Source organism: Epinephelus moara, chromosome 23, assembly GCF_006386435.1.
Source record: "Epinephelus moara isolate mb chromosome 23, YSFRI_EMoa_1.0, whole genome shotgun sequence".
Classification (NCBI taxonomy): domain Eukaryota; kingdom Metazoa; phylum Chordata; class Actinopteri; order Perciformes; family Serranidae; genus Epinephelus; species Epinephelus moara.
The window spans coordinates 7,643,657-7,661,354 of NC_065528.1; the positions used below are offsets into that span (position 1 = coordinate 7,643,657).

General features: G+C 40.6%; 1 protein-coding gene across 4 annotated transcripts in view; it reads left to right on the top strand.

The window, feature by feature from the left end:
* Positions 1-17,698, top strand: part of ntf3 (neurotrophin 3) — a 50,503-nt gene that overhangs the window by 20,893 nt on the left and 11,912 nt on the right. Inside the window, exons 1-2 of one of the 4 annotated variants that reach the window (XM_050036632.1) lie at positions 1,784-2,994; positions 7,904-7,990. The exons of 1 other annotated variant lie outside the window; for it this stretch is intronic. The gene's annotated coding sequence lies outside the window, so the exon portion shown is untranslated. Of the gene's footprint in view, positions 1-1,783; positions 2,995-7,903; positions 7,991-17,698 lie in introns of those variants that run through there. 2 more of the 4 variants (XM_050036631.1, XM_050036630.1) reach the window with 2 other exon arrangements.

Below are 17,698 nucleotides of genomic sequence, written 5' to 3' on the forward strand. Positions count from 1 at the left end.
GGAATATTCTCTCTTTTCTTCTCTCCCTGGTTATGCAGTCAGACTCGCAGCAAGGTGTGTGTTCTTGTTTGTTTCTCTGTCAGGTAAAGGAATGTGTACCTGTAGGTATGTACATATGTATGTACATGTACTCTGTGTTAGAACTTAACGCCTGTACTGTGTGTACACATACACGCGCATGTGCGCTTTGACGTTAACATGTCATCTTTCCCTTTCAACACCAGCTTTTAACCCACATGGCTCAACTCTTTAACACCACTTTCATTCTCTTAAAAGATACTCACAAACGCACACCACACCAAAGACGCTTGCTTTTGCAACCACACATGTACACAAACTAGTTTGCTGGAGGGATAATGCTGATGACTCACCTGGCTGGAGACAGCAAAACATTTAGAGGGTAATTCAGTGTTATGATTGGAATTCTGCCCTTCCCTTCACTTACCTTTACACCCCGGGGCTGAAAAGAGAGCAAGGTGGGAGGTGGAGGAAGACAAGAAGGATAAGCCGCCTGTCTTTACAGACTTAATCACAAAGTGGGGTTTCAAATTTACTCTGTTCAAAAAAGTGTTAGCAGTACCAGTTAACATTTTAGGAAAAAACACTTGTCCTCTTGCAGAGGGTCAGATGAGATCAATACTTCTCTCATGTCTGTACAGTCCCTAAATATGAAGCTACAGCCAGCAGCCAGTTAGCTTAACTTAGCACAAAGACAGGAAACAAAGGGAAACGTTTAACCAAACCAGCACCTGTAATTAACATGTTACATCTTGTATGTTTAGTTTGTACAAAAACCCATGTGTAAAATTGATGTGTTGTGGTTTTACAGGTAGTTACTTCTTAGCTAGGAGCAATACCTTCCTGGAGTCTTGTTATAATGGTTATAATGTTTGCCAGGCAACCAGTAGAAGTGACTGTCCTTGGCCAAGAGATAGGCACATAATTCACCATAAAACCATAACATCGTGCTTTTATAATATGCTTTTTGCACAGTTTAAATGCTAAACTAAGCTAACAGGCTTCTGGGTATAGCATTGTATGAAAGTCGTGTCAATTTCCAAATCCAGCTCTCGGCAAGAAAGGTTATGAACATAATTCCTAAAATGCTGAAGCATTAGTTTGACACTGTAGAAAAGGGAACTGTAATGTTTAGCAAGATGATGATGGGGTTAATGAGAGGTAGGCAACAAGAGAAGGGGACTGCCCATTGTTTTGACGGCCAAAAATTCTGAAACCCCATTGGTCCAAAAGATGTACCACTGAACCGAAAGCCCATTATTCCAATGGCTCCTTAAACCAAACACCCGTTAATCGGTCAATACTCCAAAATCCTGTTTCTCTAAAAAAAATACTCCCTGCCTTCAAACAACTGTAGTGCAGTCATGTTCATGTTCACGAGAGGAGTCCGCATGAATGCCTCCCCATTGTGGCAGTCATGATCTAATAAGTGGAATTTTTTTGAGCGCTCTGAGTTCACGAATCCACATACACAACTTGCCATATAAAAACAAGCTCAGAAGTTCCATTTGAACGCAGCATAAATTTCATAGCCGATACATGAAAACTTTTTATTTCTTGACAACACTGTGTTAGCGTGTGGTTAGGTTTAGCCAAAAAAACCCTACTTTTTTAGGGTTAGCAAAAGATCATGTTTTGGCTTATAACATCACATTTGGTTGCATAAAACCCACCAGAGAGGCAGGGATGGGTCCGTGAAGAACAACCGAGTTGGGTGGCTCGAATGACACTTGCAAACACCATGAAGGGTCCCGTTTTCTCCAAAACGGGACCTCGGAGCATTGCGCATTTGTGTATGGGACAAGGGCCATTGGAGAAATGAGGTTTTGGTTTAGTGAGACATTTTTCATACAAATGGGGCTTGAGAATTTTGGGCCGTCGAAACAATGGCATGGTATCCAGGAGAAAGACAGTAGGAGAAGTAATTTATAGATTAGATTTAATTGCAGACAGCGGGTGTATATCCAAAAGTCAGTCTTTTAAAATGTAAAACTGTCATGCTGAAAGAGTTCCACACCATGACCATGCCACACCTTTCCATTATTTATAGCACATTAAAAGCACTTCCATTAGTTTGAGCTGTATATGTATTGGCTTTCTGAATATTATTTTCCATTCAGGTGTCTAACGTAACAAAATAGTGTGTCATTTTTTAAACTCCTTGATAATCTCTTGACTTGCACCACAAGTTTCCCTTGTGTGGAATCCAATGTGTGAAAATTCCTGGGTGTTTTAGGAATTCCATGATCAGTGGAAAACCTAACTCATCTGTTTTTTCCTGATTCCCTCGCTCCCTATCTGGGACCAGATGGTAGGGAGCTGAGATTAAATATCCAGATGGATCAGTTGCAATCAACTGCCTATTCCTATTGTATTGTCTCGTTTACACATGCTGAACATTAGAAATGTTTTCATTCAACTCTTAATGAGTTAATTTTACATGACTTTTGTAAATGATGCATAAACATCACTTTGACTTGAGCTGCATAAAGACACCTTGGCCTTCCACCATTTAGCAGTCAGTTCAGGACCACAGAAGCCAATTGTAAATAGTTGTTTAATTAAAAGGAACCAAACAGCATACCATTGATTCCAAGCATATCTGCACCGATCCAACAGATGTGCCTAGCAGTGTTACTCACGTTATTTCTGTTTGTGTTGACACCTCCTGCAAATCTCTTTGGCCACTCATGATATCCTCTTAAGTGTTGACATATCTGTTCAGTTTTTCTGTGTTGATGAATTATAATTTCCAGTACAAATTCTTGGCTGGAAACTGAGCCGCAGACCGGATCTCACTATCCGTCATTTTCACTCTCTCCCTCTCCGTGCTGTAACATCTGGAGTCAATTGGACAGTATTAGGGCTCAGACATCGTCGGGTGAAAATCCCTCTGGAGGATTTGCTGGTTTGGCACACTGCTCGCTAAGCCCCATCACTAAGCGCCCTGACTGCATCATCACCGGGGTCTCCACGGTAACTATGGCGCACACCGTCCATTGCCACCTTCTCAAATTTGACACAGTTGTGGTTTCCTAAGCCGGCAGGTTCCAGGTTGGAACCAGAAGGTCTTAACAAATACGTCAGGGGTGTATTCTTAGTTTTAGATAATCTTGCGTGATATTGATTATTAGTGCAGCTGGTAGGTTTTGAGTCAGGGTTTGACGTATATTACCTGATGTAATACAGATATGAAAGACCCTTTAATCCCTATTGCCACATTATTGTAACTGAAGCCCCACTATGTTTGGACAAAGCAGTTTACGGCCTTTCAAGGAAACAGGCCACACACTGCTGGTGGTCCAGACTGGACAACAGTTTTGTCTTTTAGCTCCAGTATGTGTTTATCAAAGTCGGGTTAAGGGAACCTCGGGCAGTGACGCATGTCACTGGGGTCAGAATCAATATTTATAAAGAAGGCACGGGGCATTTTTTAATGATAGCTTTATTTTGTGATCTCCTAAAACTTAGCTATAATTAGTATTTAATGTATTCACTTTTTGACAGATAATCACATAATATTCTTTCTACAGTTCTTATTCTCCTCTTATTTTTTCTTTACTAACCCTTGTGTTTGCTGCATTTTGGCTTCTGTCTCGTTTTTGTATGTGTTTTTGTATTCAAGTTGTTGTCAAGACTTCATCAGCAGTGACTGTAGTGAGAGTTTAGTTGTTGTTGTTTATCCTCAGCCTTCTCTGCTGTTCAAACACCCTGACTATTTGCTGGCTCAGTATGCAAAATGAAAGATGGCTGCTGACTTGTGTTTTATTGACTGTACATTGTAAAAATATAGAAGTGGAGAAAACTCAAAGAAATAAGACAACCAGTTATTTACTGTTTACTTTAAGAAGATATAGTGTTCTATGTTGGGGTCATTAAACTTAATCTTAGTAGTGTCAACATTTTTGTAGTAGACAAACTTACGAAATTAAGTTGCGCCAACAACTATTCAATTGTATGATCAAGAGTTGTGAGGCTAGATTTCTAGATATTTTTTATTTTTCACCAGTAAGACCCTGAACAGACAGAGCATGTTTTAGAATCCTGACGTGGCTTGATGTATTTGTTCCAGGTGAAATTGAGGCGGTTTGTTTGCTGCTGTCGTGTTGCTGACTGCCTCGCTTTCTCTGGCTCTATGCGCCTCAAATTTTTGCAGGAGCGCTTCAGGGTGCTTTCAGATCTAGAGTTTTCTTGCTTTGGTCCCAATCAGGGACTAATTTGTTACAAAGTTGCATAATTTCCTAGAATTGGTTCGTGTTCTCATGGCAGCATTTACACGGGGACCAGATCAAATGCCTTGGTCAGGATTTCCATACTTTCTAATGTAACAATGGAGAGAGAACTACGCAGGTTGATTTTAGCTCTGGTCATCGTGTACTATATTGCTGTCATTGTTCATTTTAGTCAAACCATACAGTTTGAAAACGAGGTGCAGCTCCAACTAGAAAACAATGTTTTGATGCATTGGATGTGCTGAATGTGCATATTAAGGCAGTACAGGAGGAGGTGCACATTAATAATCCTCCAGGACTGTAACACGCTCATGCTTGTTTAACCCTAACAATGCATAATGTGTCTGCAGCTGGTTCGGATCGAGGTCAGAACACGTTCTCACAACAAACAAACTGCGCCAGAGTTAGTTCATAACAGGACCCAGACCACCTCTTCGAGAAGGTCTTGGTCCGGTTGTTTTGGTGCACACTTGAGCGTGATTGCTGTGTTCACACCTGCCCCTTAGAGTAAAAACTTTAGATGCTGATAATTTGTATTTCTCAACTGAACAACTATTTGTTGCAAATATTTTATGCTAAAGAATAATGTTTTTACAGTGGAGCTGTTTTCTTATGGTGGTTGAGGCCGATCTGTGCATAAACGCAGATGGGACTAAGTGTGAATTTCCTCAATCACACTGCTGCTTTGATTTGATCGTTTTTTGTTTCTGTGGTTTTTACGGGAGCTCTATGTTTGTTTGTTTTTAGCTTTGCTTAATCTAGCCTAAAATTTACACTTTCATTTACTTTTTGCATATTTGACATGAATCCATACCAATTTGAACCACTTTGCCCTTCTTAAACACACTTGTAACACAGTAAGTATTCGGAAGTGCAAATGGTACGTGCACCCCCTCTCCACAGCGTTAACATGACAGGTATGATTGTTAAACCTTTATTGAAGGTACATAGGTTGATAATATATGTTTTTACCGCTGCTCATACAGTTAAATGTTTACGGTTGCTACTTGTTTGTTACAAGCAGCTGACTATAAGCAGCTACAGGTGTAAGGTGTAATATTTAATACAAAAAAGAAATAGCATCGTGCATGGGATGCAAAATCAGCCCAAGGATAGTGTGCATAAAAATAAACAGGCAGTGATATTCTAGCAGGTACCACAGCAGTTGGCAGAGCCACTGTGAAACACATATAGCTGTGCTTCAATTAGTGGGAACCTGTTTGACTAATCCGATTGCGTTGCTGAAAGTGTCTGTTGTGTAACTGAGTCAATAGAACACCTGAAGACACTGAGAGCCATCAAAATCCACCTGAAAACATGCAGTGAACACAGGCTTGGGAGGTATTTTGTATCAAAGCAGGACAAGCAAAAAGTTAAGTCATGCAGAATTCAATGTTTGTTTCCACTGTTGGGATTTGGGAGATCTCTGCACTGCTGTACGATATCACGAGATACTAATTTGGTGCCAAGATAAATGGATGTAATTTGACCGCTCATGTCTGCCTTTATGGCTCCTCATTTATTTCCTTCTGGACTTTAAGATTGTTGTCTGAGAGACTAAAATAGAAGGTCAGATGTACACAAATCTGAGTGTATTTTCTTCCTTTCCTTCTGTGGTGTTTGGCAGCAGTTGGCTTGCCTTATTAAGCATTACTGCCAGTAGATTACCAGGCTGGCGTCCCAGTTACAATCAGTCCAGAGGCTAGACAGTGATTTGCCGGTCACTGTCATTTTCATCCCAACTTCTTAAAATACTTTAATCTGTTCTCACCTTTATTTCCCCCTCAGCCTCATTGTGCCTCTTTACCATATTTAAAATTCAAATGTTTTCTCTTCCTACCACCTCTCCTGATTGTCCTAGTAAATTCCAGTATGTTCATGAACTGTGAGGCGCTTTCTTTTCTTCCTCTTCTTCATGTTTCTTATTCTCATCATTATTTTCTCCCTGTTATTCCTCCCTATTCTCTGGACGCTTCACAGCACACATATTACAGTACTTTTTGCAGGGCCGTAGTCACCTATTTAACGTTGGTGGGGACGGTTTTCAATCTATACCTTCTGAGATCCAACCCTCCAGCGTGGTCTGAGGGAGATTCCCTCCAGTGGAAAGTTTTTGAAACTTAACAGCCAAATTTACCATTTATAGCATTTGATACAGTAATGGCAATTTATACAATTTATTTATAATGGTGATTACGTTTGCCAGTGATTATTTTGGATGGTGGTGCGTGGTTGCTTGTCATAGTGTAGCCATTGTTTATAGATAGATAATTTTTATTTATGTATTGGGGGAGAGATTGTTTCCAGTGAGATACTACGTTTATATAGTGACTTGCTGTTATAAACATTATTGTTGCTGCTCTAACAACATTTAGTTATATTTAAATTATTCGATGCTAATCCTGTTCTGCATTTATGCATTTGATCTCTGAGAATCTCTTTCATATTCAAGCAAAACTGGCATTGCAATTGGAATTTCCGTAATCGAAACGATTTTTGCAGAGAATAGAATTGAATTGGAATCGAATAGAGACCTTGTTAATTGGAATCGACTCTACTCAGGAAATCAGTGCCAATACCCAGTCCTAGGTAAAGGTATACTATACAGGAATTGTTGGTTACTGTTTTTAAACACATTTAAACTTGGCCCCTCCCCCATACGCCGCTTGTACGTACACTGCAAGCTACTGTTGTAGAAACATAACGTGTTGTTTTATAAAAGCAGATACTTCAGCAAGCTAACTAAGCTAACCATTGGCACCGACACGTCAAACAGAAAACAGGCCAACTCTGCATCGTTCTTCATCCCCATCCTCTCCTTCAGTGCTCGCCAGCAAAAGTGAAAGTCAACCACAGTTTCTCTCTCATTTTGGAGCAAGTTTTATCTTGCTACATTTTTTTTTTTTTTTTTTTTTTTTTTGGCACTGATTTTTGTAGCTTCCTCTTGAATGCGTGCTGCTACTACCTGATTGCTACCTTTTTATTACTGGCAATTCCCCCCCTCACATGAATGTTGTTATGGGCTGGAGGCTACAACCCAAAAAACATAATCAACACAGCAAAACAATAGAAAAATTAGAAAAAAAAATGCAGAGGGCAGAGTCTCTACAGGTAAATACACCACCTCACAGTTCTAGTGTGTCATATGTGATGTCTTTACTTTGTTTTTGAAAAAAAAAATCCTGCATATTATTTATTGTATTTATTTTAATTAACCTGGAGGTCCATTGAGATGGAAATCTCTTTTCTGAGGGACAAAACACCAGTTACAGGTTATCTTTAACCTTAATATTTAGATCGGTGCATTTTGAAGACATTGTCTTGGACCTCATGTAAAGTTGATATATGGATAAGTTTGTGTATACCTGGGCTAAATGCTCCACTGTGTTCCAAGGCTTTCTAACTGTGTCTGTCTGCTCTTTGGTGATGATCAGGTAGTAGGTTTACAGCTACAGCCAGCTTTACCTGCTACTGCTTAGACTGAGGTTGATGAAAGCTGAGTTTGGGAACTGGAAAAACAAAACAAAACAATGAACTAAAAGATGCTAAAATGCAGCTGTATTTTTTCCCTCCTTTTCTTCCCTCTTATCCTTCTACTCTCCATCTTGGCATATCTCCACTGGTTGGCTGCCTGTCTGCTGCCTCGCTGCCAGACATCAACCCGGCTGCTTCTACTTCCCGTTAATCAGACAGATGGGATGGTGTCTGTCTTGCTCTAACATGCTACTCCTCTACTGCCGGTAACCACCACTTATCCTTTTATGCCCTTTACACCAGGATGTAGCTAAGGGGGTGTGCTCAATCACTTTCGCCAATCAAGGGCATGTTATCACCACCACACCCCAGTGATGTTAACATCTGCACTATAAACTGTCAGTCACACACGCACACAGTCACATGGCCAAAGCACAAAAACCTCCTATCTGCAAAATGATCCAGGAAAAGTGGGGGGAAAACATCCTATCAGTACTTTGCAGGCACTAATACCTAGTCAGTATTGTTAACACATAATATAGTAGCATACAACAACAACAACACTGAGTCTGAGCTTGACTCAAACCAGCTCATGGTGTCACCTGCAACTCTGCTGGTCAAATCGCCAGCAACTGGCTTTAGAACATGAAGCATGTCACCTGTTCCTACAGCCTGTTCGGCTTGTAGTGAAGCCTGCTGGTCAAGTCAAAATGACTGCAGACAGTTTGTTCGCTTGCTGCGTCAGATGCTCCTCCCCACCGAGCCCTCTCTGTCATTCATGTTTTAAGAAGCTCCAATTTATTTCAAACACAAAATCAGCCTGGAAATCAGTTCAGAAGGGCAGAGTTGTTGCATAGAGATGATACACCATCTCATCTAGTTGCACTAGTGTGAACTGGCGGGTTTTTAGAACACTGCAGAATGGTCCATTGCAAGTAGTTGCCTATTTCAATTCTTCTCGCCAGGAATCTTTGGTCTGACCTGGGCTTTACGATAAAAAGCTACTGCTACAGTGCTATTATAGTCATTTTCCTTGGCACAGATGTGGAAGACCTGCTGACTGAGCTTAAGTGACAGGTGCGAAAACAGAGCATTTTAGACAGAGGGTAAATACAGGTATATTCAGGCAGACAGTATGAGAAAAAATGTTTTTTGAATATTAAAGCATGTAAACATGTTCCAGTAGAAACTCAAAGCATAAGTATGAACTTTAAAAGGAGCATAATATGGGACCTTTAAATGTTACACAAACATCTTCTTTATAAGTTATGTGTATTCAAAGCAGAGATGGGGTGGAGTACCTTTAAAATGTACTACACTGAAGTATTTAAAATAAAGGAGGATTAATGGCACTGCCTTACTACAGTAAACGTTCAAAAACCGGCTCAGGATGTTCCTGGTATTAGCATGTAAACTCTAATTAGTCATATTCTAAATATTTTCAGTGATCCGATTGCAGAAATATCAAATGTCTGTATTTGTCTTAAAGCAATGAGGCTGGTATGGTGTTTGTTTGAATTGGCCTGCAGTTCTGTACTGTCTGTGTCCATCATGATCCACCACGCACACAAAAAACAAACACACATAGACATGCACACACACTAACACAAGAACGGATAGTCAGATATACGCACACAGCCTTGAGTGTTGTTTTTTTTTAGGTTCACTGGGAGGTGCACACACACACACACACCTGCTGTTCTGATTCATTTATTGCTCTATGGTGATCTTGGCTCCAGGTCTGATAAACAGTAGATCCAGAGAGATGATGTGCATGCACTTGCTCAAAAGAGTTACACGCGTTATAGAGTGTTTGAGGCTGCTCTTTCATGTCGTCAGGTTTACATTCCTTGTGGTGGGTCACATCACTCAAATGTTCAGATACACACACAGACTTAACATACCCCGACATGATCTGGCTTACATTGCCACAGGCGTCACTGACAATAACACATGCAACACACACACTTTTTCTTTCTCGCTGCATGTAATGGTGTGTTGTTGTAGGAGATTGTTTAAGTGATGTGATAACAGTGACTGAATGCGTTATGTTTTCTTATTGCACGTCCATATGTCTGTACATCACATTCTTGGAATGCCATATCTAAAAATCTTAGAATTTGGCACAAACGTCCACTTGAACTGATTAGATTTTGGTGGTCAAGGTCACTGTGACCTTGCGTCCGTCTTAATGTGATGAACGTGATATTTCAAGAAGGCCTTGAGGGAATTTTCTCAAATTTGGCACAGATGTCCACTTATTGAAAGATGCACTAATTAGATTTTTATGGTCAAAGGTCATTGTGACCTCACAAAACATATTTCTGGCCAACATCAAGAATTCATTCACTAATTATGACAAAATTTCGCACAAATGTCTAAAAGAATAAAATGATCAAGTGATGACATTTCATATCCAAAAGGTCAAAGGTCAGCTTTAATGTGACATCATAATGATCTGCCATTACTAAATATTATGTCTCAGGAGCAGACGGGGAGACATTTGGTCAGATACTGAATTGGTGACACTAATCTTGGGTGTCCATCTTGAAACTGTGCTGACTGCATAAATCCTCTGTGATGCCAGGTTTACGATGTGTGTGGAGCATCCATATTTTAGAATTTGTATCTTCTTCATCCATATTTGAAGCCTTGTATTCTTTCATGGCTTCATATGAGTCTAGACAGATATGGACAGAAACAGTACTTGCAACTTGACTGGTTCCCGGAGGCGTACATCCACAAGGTGGTAATTCTAGTTTTTCTTGGTTTGTGCTGAGATGTTTCATTTACAAAACATCACAACAAACTGGAATACAAACATGTGGTAAAGCCATGCTGCCTGCACTGCTACTGCACTGTTACCTCTGCATATTCAAATTTGAAATAAGCCCAAGTGAAAGATTAAAACAGAGGAAAAAGGTTCCTGCAAAACATCTTGATGATGGAGAGAGAGAATAAGGAAAGAGAGAGCAGAGAGCAGGAGGGTGGATTGGTAGGACAAGGCAGCTGATGGTGAAATACTGAAGGAGGCCGACGATAGAACTACATTGGACAGCAAAAGTAAGCTTGAAGATAAAGATCAGTATCTTTATCTTCAAGCTTAAAGAAGATAAAGAGCAAATACAGTATTGGGCAATACTGGATGATCAAGTAAATCTTAGGAAGTGGAAAGGGGCCGAAATATCTAAGTCAACCTGACTTCAAAAGACAGGGCACTTTCACACCCTAATGCCTCGAAGGCATTCATAGCTTTGACAGAAATAGTTGTGTAAAGTCAAAAACCGTCCACACAGCATCTGAAACTGTTAAGTGATCCGCATGGTCCATTCAAAGCACAGATACGCCACCTCTTTATGTGCACTGTACACATATTGCACGACCTCTGATAGGTGGGTATAGTGTAAACAGCAAGACAAAAAAGTTGGGTATACCCTGTATACCTGCATCTACACCACACCACTGTTTAAAGGCACACTATGCAGGAATTGTAGGCTACTGTTTGTAAACAGTACCACCAGTGAAAGTGAAAGTGAAAGTGATTAACTGGTTTTGGAAGGAGCTTTGTTTGCTTAGTGTTTTGTGTTGCTAAATGTGCATATTTTTGGTGCTTTGTCAGCAAATTTTGTAGCTTCCTCTTGGATGCATGCTGCTTACCTGTTTGCTAAATACAGCACCACACACTTCTAGTGGGTCGTAAGTGATAATTGAGAGGGATTACTTCTGTATAAGGATAGTCAGATTTTAATTAAATTTGCTTCCGCTAGCTCAACACCCAGTAACCGGTACCTAACTGTGGAAGTAAAAAATAAAGAAAATACAAGAGGCCTGAGCTTTAGCATCATATTTCCAAGCGCTATTGATTTAGAGGTGGTGAATTTTTAATCTTCAATGATGTAAGCGTCTTCCCTTTTATTTTATTTTCTGCTGGCTTTGCTGTTAGCCAGCTGGCTAGCCACGTTAACATGCGGAGACAAAATACCCACTGCACACCCTACACATGAAAAAGCAGAGTGAGTGCCGCCGTCCAGTACGTCAGTGCTGAGGAAACCTGTCTGTGCCGCTGCTAAGACGCAGCCACACTGAGGCTGATTATCTGCATCAATCCATCAGGAGTTAAAAGCTCAGAGGACATGAGCCCGCGGCTTCTACCTGCAGCTCTAACCGCATGCAAGAGATGCCATTTTGTGAATGCAACCTCATGGACCTGCTGCCCTCTCACATTTGTGTCTACTCACTGTATATTTACATGATGTGCATTTTTCTGTGTTGCAGCTAAGCTTCAGCTCAGGCTTGCACCAGATTAACAGCTTCAGTGAACGTGGAGAGCAGGTGAGCCAAAGATCTTGGCAATTTACCCAGCTCTCTTTGCTTGGGAGTGATTAGCGCAGGTATTTTGGACACGAGAGGGAAATGGGAAAAAAGACTGATGGAGTAAGAGCTTAGGAAGTTACAAACATGCACACTTGTACCTTTATAAACTCTGTGCGCACTGGACTAATGATTTGGGGGCTTTCAGTGCTGAGCAATGTTTAATTTGCTAAGTGAAAAAAAGTTGCTTTCACAGTTTGGAATAAATCTCCCAAGCAAATTGACCAAAATCTATTGATTCTGCAAAAACAAGGACGTTATTAGAGTTTGTGGGGGGGGGTTCTGAATTACATAACATGCTTCTTGTTTATGAATAGAGCTTTAGAGGAGGATGAAAGGACGAGCGGATAGAGAAAGAAAAGAGGTGAAGTGAGGATGAATATGGGCAGATAGACATGTGAGATGATGAGTGGATGAAGAAGGGATAATGTTAGCTCAGGGGGGGGTGGGCTGGACACTGACCTAATGGGACTTGAGCCTCCTAAGCTGAACATACAATATGAAGGGAGCAAAAGGGGGTGAGACAACACTGCTAACTTTGTTCCTCTAAAAATAAAATCTGGTTTTCACCATGAACATTTGTATTTCAATTTTAGCATTGAGGCTTCATTTGAACATAAAGTCCCCACAGATGTGATCTTTCTGAAAAGCTTCTGATGAATCCGTTAAATACAACACAGATTTGAGTTTTCTTTGTGTATGTAGCAGGTCGTTTCTGCATGTCTGACTGAGGTTACTGAATAATGGTGACTGATAGGGGGAAAACTTGACAGAATTTAGATATTGTAGTAAAAAAGAGACATGAGGATGTAATGATTAGAGTAATAAAGGAAAAAGTAGAGAGGAAACAGGCTGAAAAAGAACAGTACACACACACAGTTCATGTCTGGTGTTGTACTTGTCATACAGTAATGTGTGACAGCTGACAATCACCCTTCCCGCTCCAGGTGTGTGCACTGGCAGGAAAAGTATTCGCCCAGTCTGCACTTTTTACGTTGCACATACACGACATCTGTTAGTGTACTATATTAACTAAGTGAACAAAGTAAGTTCTGGTAACCTTGGCAGCAGGGCTTCAGCTTGGGGTGTATCCTCTTTTGTCCAAGTCTGGTTTCTAGGAAGTGCTCATCCTAAAATGCAAAGAGAGCAGTTACATCAGATCATTGTGGCATTACATAGTCCTATAGCGATTTCTACTCAGTGGAATGAGCCACGGCAACTCTTTCTTTTGTTAATAGTGGCTGCTTTTAATTTATTTACATCTTGTTGTTTTATGAAAAACAAACCCAAAAAAAGCTGCTATGTTTAATATGGACAATTAAATTCTCGTTTTGTGTAACATTTTGTATGCCAAGATCATCGATATGGATCTAATAAAATAATAATAATAATAAATCAATTTTATATAGCGCCTTTCAAGAAACCCAAGGTCGCTTCACAATTGCTAACAACCACAAAATCACACAGACAACCACAAAATCACCTGACATGAACAAACAGAAAACACAACTAGCTGGCGAAAGCCAGCAGGAAAAGGTGCCTCTTTAGCTGAGATTTAAAAGAGTCCAGAGTTGGTGCCTGGCGAATCTCCAGCGGAAGCGAGTTCCAGAGGGTGGGTGCTGCCACACTGAAGGCCCTGCTCCCAAAGGTTTACCTTCTAGTACGAGGAATTGAAAGGAGGCCCAAGTCCGCAGATCTGCAGCCTTTCAGGTGTTTAGTACTCAGTACAGTATAGTAACTAATACTTACCAATACAATGTGCATCTTTGGATCTCACAAGGCATCAATGACAACAAATTTCCTTTTAATTCAAAGGAAATTATCAGCATTTTGTGAGATGCACTTATTCACTTTCTCACAGACAGTTAGGTGGTAAGATTGATTGCACTTACGTCTGCATTGTAAATATAAAGCCACTGTAAGCAGTCAGTTAGCTTAGTGAAGCATAAAGACTGAAAAAGTGATAACAGCTGTTCACTCATTTTCCCAGCTAACATTGGGCGAGATGCAGGGTACAGTACACCCTGGACAGGTCGCCAGGCTATCACAGGGCTAACACATAGAGACAGACAACCATTGGTTGAATGTTGTAACATTTTAACGGTATCGTACACGTTAGCTTGGTGGTTGGTCTCGTCGTTGAGTTCTTTTTCTGTTTAACGGTAGGTAGCAACTAGTGTGTAGTGTGTATTTCTATTGTAGATAATTATGTTGCAGTAATTATCCTTATGTTTTATTACCTAGCCCTGTGTTACGTCTTGTTTATTTAACACGTACAAAAACGAGTGCCATTTTACCAAAGGTTCTCGAAGCAGTTGCCAGTCAACCAGCTGAGACTCCATGAGGGTACTCGTTGAAGCCAAGAAGTAGTTAGGCACAAAACCTACATACACACATTGTATCTCATCAAACAAATGTGTTAATTGGTGAGCGTTAGAGGGGCTGGAAGTTGGGATTTTGTGAAAGTTGGATGTGTGCTTGCAGAACATGACTCACTTTGATTTGACTCATTTGTAGAAAGTTTTCCACATCAGAAAAGAACAACTAGTCACACCTAATGACAAACCAGCGAACCAAATAATTGTCCTCATGATGCATCATTCAGACCTCTCCCTTTTATCCTCATCATGGTTTCTTCCCCTCCTTTCATCCATTTCTTCACACCTTACTTCCCTTCCTCTTTTGTCCCAACTACCAACCAATCATCTTCTCTGTCCCTTGCCACCACCTGAGGTGAACAATGATCCAAATGATTCTGACATTTGAATAAAGATAAAAGCCCCCTCTTTGTATAATATAGGATGATGAAGCTGACATTTTAAGTACAGGTACATGCTCTGACCTGTCCTCAGACGTCTGTCTCGTGTGTCAGTGACAGTCACCCAAGCAGAACAAACACTTCATCCTTAGTCATGTGGTAGCTAATGAGCTGTCACAACATGAAAGTTTCAGGTATGCATCTCTGTCTCATGGTGGCTGAGATACGGGTCCAAATATGAGGGCAAGTGTCATGGTGAGGGTAAGGTGGTAAGGCACTATAGGAGTAATGTAGGGTGAGGTGGGGTGCTATAGCGACCACAGTGTTTCAGCCTTATTCGGACTGTTATGTTGAAGACTAAGCTGAGACTTAAGGCTAATCTTTCAATTTGCTGGTCAATTACGTTCAAACCCTCATCTATGGTCAAGAGCTCTGAGTAGTCACTGAGAGAATGAGATAGCAGATACAAGTGCCTGAAAGAAGTTATCTTTGCGTCCTCTTTTCCATGTTTAGCTATTGATATATTTGAAAGTTGCTTTTTTCCTTTCTGTTTTGTCTGCCAAGGCCACTTAACTTGAACTCCCAAGGTGCAGTTAACTTGAATGTGATTGGGGTTGAATTTATTAGGCCTACCACATGTTTATGAAATAAAAATGTGTTACAAGTGCTCTCACATGCAGGTTTTGGGTGGCATGTGATGCAAAGACAGCCACGACTGAAAATGATACATTATCACTGGCTATCAGGATACATGTACATGATACATGATTATAGTGAGGTAGATGCAGCATAAGTGTACAGCACTAGTGACGTGTTAGCCTTTATGTGACCTCTGCAGACAGCTGGACTGGTTAAAAGAGATGCAGATCTATTCTGCCAGACATGCATCAGATGGCCGACTGAAAAATTTGCCTGTGTAGACACGGCCTCAGAGTCTACAGCCACACTAGCTGTGAAGCATTAGGTGCTTTGGGCTAAATGCTAACACCCGCATGCTAACATAATGCGCTCAGAATAACAATGCTAACACTCTGATGTTTTACAGGTAATGTTTATCATGTTCAACATTTTGGTTTAGGGCATCAGGTCAACATGACAACATAAAAGCTGTTCCTGGCAGGCTATGTTGCAAATTCGGGCTGGATTCTCATGTGATCATGTGATTCTTGTTATACTTTGTGATCTCTTGAATTCAGCTGCCTCACAAAGTAACGTGACTTGGGCAGACATAGAGGGTGAGCGTGAATTTGTATATAGAAACCTGTAACACATGGAATTATCTTTCTCATGAAACTTAAAACTCGATCTCAACTACTCACCTGTAAAGTTTCATGACTGCATTTTTTCCATGGATGCAGTTATTGCATTGTTAAAATCTGTCCACAGACAGACAGACATATAAACACCAAGCAAATACTGTATATTCTACTGCCGTCTGTGGCAGCTCCGGCTGCAATTGGTGCCACCAGGACCACATTTCCCATAATGACACACACACAGAGACTGAAAACAATACCAGCTGTGGTGACGTTGTCACAGCCGGTAAAAATAGTCAAATATAATGAAGTATGGTATGGTTCATTTTAAAGATATATCAATTGAATTTGCAGAGCAATTACTGTATTGTGCCATTCATCATTATGACAGATTTCTGGCTGGAGAGCTGCCCTAGAGATCTCATATTCTAAAAGAAGTGGTTAGGTTAAAATTAGTGGTCTGGTTTACTGGCAACAGAATAAGCCAGAGCATTTAGGCAATATTCAAGTTAAATTAACAGGAGTCACATGGGGCGCTGTGGTGGTGCAAGGCGACAAAGATCCAAAACCCTGCATTCCAGTTTCACCCAGATCTGTGACTATTTTCAGGCTACAGTACCATCTGAATGTCACATGAAAAATATATTTTCCTTGAGCAATTACCCATTTAAGTGTGAAGCACAATGCTCAGAGGCACGCAGTGAATTTTTTTCTTTTAAACACGCTTACTGTGATGACTTCCCTCTTGTTAGAGGAGAAAAGTCAGTTTAAGTAAAAGAGATTGTTGATGGTTACCTCTTCCTAAAACAGGTTTGTCATGGGTTATGAATTTCCTGTCCCAAACACTGAAACACAGAATCTCAGATGACTTGTAGATGAATGTGAGGAATCCTGAGATACCCGAGGCTTTGGATGCTTCTTGCCTAAACCTGTTCCTGTCGTCATTTACAGTTTGCACACAGACCAACACGCACTGAATCAGATTCAGTTGAAGCAATGTTTTGGTGATTGCCACAGCTTTGAATGACATGGTCCTTTGTGGGCTAAGAAAAGGTTCTGACCTTTTTGGAACAATTTCAACCCACCAGAAAATCTTGAACTTGCTCAGACCTCAAGCTTGAGGCAACACTGCTTTTAGTAATTCCAGGAAATGTGACATTTTAGAGTCACAAAGTTGTCAGCCAAGTTGTAACCTCATCAGATATCAGTTTCAACTGACAGCAGGGTCAACAGTTACAGTGAGTAGAGGTTGGGGTATGCTTGAAACAGACTTGTTTTTAAGCAGGGTTGTTCAAACATGTCTAAAGGTAAAAGTGTTTATACCTGCTCCAAAAGGCCACATTCAAGGGCGAAGAAAAAAGCAATCACAGAGGGAGGAGAGACATGTTGCATTGTACAAATGGGACTAACTGTGCACACTTTTCAAAAGTCTCTCCTCAAGGCATTCCTTGACAGATGCAGTTTGTGAAGAATTTGAAAAGGCTCCATTTCAAGTGTCTCATACCTGGACAAAATCCAGGTTTGATTAATTATACTCTTGTTAAAATTTAGCCACATGCTGTCTATGCTGCCCTATTAACTAAATCACA